Below are 5,476 nucleotides of genomic sequence, written 5' to 3'. Positions count from 1 at the left end.
TTAGACTTTTTAGCACTTACGTGCATTTTATGGCTCATATAAAAGCCCTCATTTGATTAGGGCTACACCCTGAACAGTATAAACTGGATCCTGCTCAGTCACAGTGGTTTACAGTGTGAGTGCTCAGGTAGCAGCTGGGTCTTAGATTTCTGCTCCTTTCAGTTTAATTACATACATTTGCCAAAGCAATAAGATAAAGGGTGTAACATATAACATTTATTGAGGGCTGTTTGTGGCTTAACACTTATTAAGTGCTAACTTAATACATAAAATGCTAGCTTCTTCATTCTTCTGGGAGTTTCAAGTATATCCGCTATTGCTAGGACTGCAATCTTATGGACAGAGACTTCTGATGTTGCCAGAATCTGCTGGAGCTGGGCTTCCAGTTCCAGGTGTTACAGCTGCTAATGCAGTAAATACAAATGTGTCTTTTTTGGCCCCGATCAGTTGTTCCTTTAAGCCCTGTTTCAGCTGAGCTTTACTGTCACACGGTCTTTCTTACAGATGTTTCAGCTTAGACTCCCACACCCGTCACAACACTCTTCCACTCCTCACCAACTACCACTGTGTCTGACCAGTTGGTTGACAACTGATTGCCTGCCTCGAACTTGGCCGTGTTGTTCTCAACCACATTTAGTGGACTTCTAATTCATATACAGCACTGTCACTAGGTTGACCTTCGGTATACTGTCTCAGCTTGGGACTCACATCCTGCTGCTATGGACTTCTTAATCTCTTGGGCAACTTGTGCAATATGCAGCTTGGATCCTGTCAGCTGTGACTGACTCCTTCCTCTACAGATCTTGTGCTCAGGGCCTGTTGTTGTGATCAGAGGCTGGTTGGTATTTCTCTATGGAGGGGCTTGATCTCTTACCATATTTCCTGCTTCTGTTCCATCTGTATGGTGGTTGTGGTTTTGATGGTTATGTAAAGGTTGGGACCACCAGATTCAAGAGCATGCTAACAAGGTAATATTGTGTTTAATTGCAAATATAACAAAAACTCATGTGATGACTACTTTCTAAATGAAAACTATAGCTTTATGTTGCAAAGAGAGAAGCAGGTCAAACTGAGAAACTTCAATGTGGCCTGTAGTGCATTACAGTTTTTCTCCATTGGTTTGGCTCATTTCTTGAAACAGAAATTACATTCTCAAAACTCTAAGATCATTTAGCACAACACTATAGCTCACCTCTTCCAAAACTGTCCACTCAAGCTTCAGTCTAAATCCCTTTCTCATTTAAACAGTCAGTGTCTCCAAAATGGCAAAGATCCTTCTCAATAGCTTTGGCTCATTTCTCGACACAGATCGGACATTCTCATCATTCTTCGTGCTTTTGTCAAAATAAACCTGGATGGTTGATCACAACAACATGGTCCACCTGCAAAAGCTCATATCTCTCCAAAAACAGTTCACTCATGTGTCAAAACTACATTTCTTTCTAATCTGAATAGTCAGTGCCCCCAAAATGCATCGTCCCTTTGGCATTGTGTGAGTACTGCCATACAAAATGTTTAGATGTTTTGTCACTATGGGAGAGGACCAACAATATACAACAGAAAAGAGTAGCCTCCAAGGTTTGACATCACAGATTGCACTCACACTACCAAGGAAATTATAACCATTTTTTATTCACACGCAAAGAAATTTTCATACATATGTAAAAAGAAAATGTACATTACAGTAGTAAATTGTATGAACACAAAATCAAAAAACAAGGACTTATTCAGTGGTCGCTGTACTCATTCTCCTGCTCTTGTCCACTGTCTTCACCCTCCTGATTATTTACACGCTGTTGTCCGTCTGGCCACAGATTCTCGTCCACATCACAGCGGATACTTTCTCTTGCGATGCAACGAGGGAAGAAACGGCGTGCATGCCGCAACCATCCCCTGCATTGATCTCCTGTAATGTCGTCACACGCTGCGTCCATAGCATGGAGCAGGGACGGCTGATCCTGAGCATGATTCTCATACACTATCCACCTCCAAGCAGAGAAAAACTATCGGATTGAGGAAAGGAGTGTAAGGTGGTAGGAACCCCATGACCATCCTTGGATGCGTTGCAAACCAGCCCCTAATGAGTGGGCTATGGTGGAAATTGACATTGTCCCACACAATTAGATAAATGGGTAGGTGAGGCCCTATGAGTCCCCTCTCATTTTCAGGGATAAAATCGGTATAAAGGCGATCCAAGAAAATGAGGAGCTTGTGTGTGTTGTATGGGCCAAGACTGGGGGTGTGAGTGGCCACACCATTCTCAGAAATGGCAGCACACATAGTTATATTGCCCCCTCGCTGACCTGGGACATCCACTGTGGCCCGGTGGCCAATAATATTATGGCCACGTCTTCGGCCCTTGGCCAGGTTGAAGGCTTCATCCACGAACACCAGGATGTGAGGGGTCTCATGTCCTTCCAATGCCATCATTCTCTAAAATAGAGTAAAGAGCATAAAATCAGTCATACAGAAGAGCCATATACTACAGTTAGACAATTACATGTTCTCCCCCACAGGTTCAATATACTACAGGCCACTATTCCAGTGGTTCTAAACTAGTGATAGGCCTATGAGGAAGTACTGCAGGGGTATTTGATAGAAAGGGGAGTGGGAAATACTGATGACTTACTGAGATGTTACAGTAAAACCTACAGTAGTAGATAGATTTGATTGGGAGACAACAAAATAAGGATTATAATGAGAATTGTATCATACAGTAAACTGCAGTTTTCTGTTGAAATTGTTGAAGTCAGATGAAGCAAATACTGATTCTGAAATCAGGTAAAGGAGGTATTGAAACCAAATAAGTGAACAACTGCTTACTGTGATTACAGGTAAGGTTATAATGAGAGACAACCAGTAACTGACTTACATTTACATACTGGTAGCGCAGCTCCTTCACTCTGTCAGAGTTCCTCTCAAATGGTACCCTGGAGATTTGTTTCATTGTCATCTGATGCTTCTTCAAAACCCGGTCTATTGTGGAGATGCTTATTGTGTTTATATTCTGGAATATATGATTGTCCTGAAGGATGGCATCACGGATCTGTCTCAATGTGATGGCCAGTGTGTGAATGTGTGCGTGAATGGGTGGATGACTGGATATGTAAAGCGCTTTGGGGTCCTTAGGGACTAGAAAAGCGCTATATAAATACAGGCCATTTACCATTTATTTGTGGCCTCTTCCCATTATTATTATTATTATTATTATTCTTCCTCCTCCTCCTCCTCCTCCTCTTCCTTGAGGAAGAACTTCCCCTTGTCCGTTTGCTTGGCCTTGTCTATCCATGTTCAGAGATCGGACTGGCTCTGGTCAAGCTCTATATATCTGTGTTTGGCAGCACACAATCATGGAACACACCTGTGTGTGACACTCCCCCTTCGTTAGTATAGTTTCACCTGACTGTCAATGACTGTCATCAATTTATCAAATATTCAAAGAAATTCATATATGGTATTCATGGTATTATGTTCTTGACCAATTTTGACAATTGAGCAGACAGTTGTGCATGCGAGTACTTATACAATGAAATCATGCTGACATGTTTTGGAGGGAATGATCATTAGACTGAGAATCAATTAATCAGTTTAGATCTACGAGATCTATTCATTTGGAAATTGTGCTAAATGTGGGCTAACTGTATAACTGTAGGCTACCTGTACTTAATCATTTGCAAAGATGCACTGAGACAATTGAGACATGTACTAAGGCATTTGCCATTTGATAAAATGAATGAGAAATGCCATTCTGTTGTGAACATTTGCCAAGAGGTTTGGAGGTTTGTCTGTGTTATTTTGAGAATGTAATTTCTGTTTCAAGAAATGAGCCAAACCAATGGAGAAAAACTGTAAGACAACTATAAATAGAATGGACATTAATAGCACTCCATAGCCTTTAATACATTCTACAATCAGCTATCTCAGATTACTTTTTATAAATTATTATTTTTTGAAGGTGGTTTGTACAACTTACTTAAGATACAAAAACTATGAGTGTAATCGGCATTACAAAACACAAAACAGCTAATAAGCACTGAAGCCAGAAAGCAACTGTACTGTGACTCCATGGCATGAAATTACTGAGCGGTAAGAGAGGAAAGAACCTACCGGTTTCACAGCACTGAAGGCATAACACCTCATTTAGACTCAATTTAATTAAAGCACATAATAAAGAAGGCATACGTCATGTGTTTATGTAATTCACACTGAATATTTCATCAAAGCACAGATGTAAAAGCAGAAAATCTAAATTTTTTCTGTGTACTGAGCAGAAAGAAGAAATAATGACTTTTAGCTGTAGCAGGTCATGAAGGAAAAAGCAAAGTTATTATTGACCAAACTGTGAAGGGGATTCATGTAAATAGCGCCTCACCAATTAGGACTGATTAACCATCGACCATGCTTGTGATTACATCCTTAAAAAGAGAAAGATTAATCAGGAACATTAAATGCCGTGTATTTCTTTTCAAATCCCAAACTGTGAATCATCTAACTTTGTCTCAGCTGCTGCAGACTGATATGTTTCTGTGAAATCTGTGTAGACCCATCCACATACAAGCTCATGGCCATCTGGTGTAATTTGCACTCAGCCTACTCAGAATTTGTGAAATATTTTACAAATCATTAACCTTCTTGTCCTTTTTACACGTTTCAGCAAAAAGCTCCAGTTGTATTTGTGTGGGAGTCTACAGATAGCTGAACAACTGAATAATTCAACTTCTCATTATCTGTCTCTCCCACACAAGTCGGTGTCAATGACCTGAACTTGAACTGTATCAGACTATACATACATATATGTATGTATGTATGTTTGTATGTATGTTTGTATGTATGTATGTATGGATAGATAGATAGATAGATAGATAGATAGATAGATAGATAGATAGATAGATAGATAGATAGATAGATAGATAGATAGATTTATATGTATGACATGCTCTTGCTAATATAGTATGCCTTGCCATGAGTGTGTTGACAAGAATCTTGTAAAATGACATCTCCACTAGACAAAATCAGAGAGGCAAGGCTGAGATGCTTTGGACATGTGCACAGGAGGGAAGTGGAATTGGATAAAGGGTGTTGAAGATGTAGCAATGGAGCTGCCAGGCAGAAGGAAAAGAGGAAGGCCATGCAGAGGGTTGGTGTGACAGAGGAGGATGTTATGGGACCCTCAAAAGGAGCAATGGAAAGATGAAGACAGAAGACACATGTCAATGTCAGTCACATGACACAGGTTGTTTTTACATTTTAAACTTTTTAATGTTAACTCTAATTAACAAATCTAGCAAATATGTAGAACAGCAAAACTGATCTTTTTTTAATATTGAAGGGTTGAATACTTTTGTCTGAAGCATCTGTGCCGCATCACTGCTGATACTCTGTAAAGGTTCAGAAAATCATGAGCCCGTTTTCTGTAGTTTTCTGTGGGTGACTGGCCTGGGCTGCAGTCACACCAGTTTTGCACATGGTCTTCTTT

Source organism: Copadichromis virginalis, linkage group LG22 (genome assembly GCF_057382275.1).
Source record: "Copadichromis virginalis isolate Kocher_CV1m ecotype Utaka linkage group LG22, C_Virginalis_male_GT1.1, whole genome shotgun sequence".
NCBI classification, from domain to species: domain Eukaryota; kingdom Metazoa; phylum Chordata; class Actinopteri; order Cichliformes; family Cichlidae; genus Copadichromis; species Copadichromis virginalis.
The sequence above is the reverse complement of the archived record's forward strand: the minus strand, read 5'-3'. Positions refer to the sequence as shown.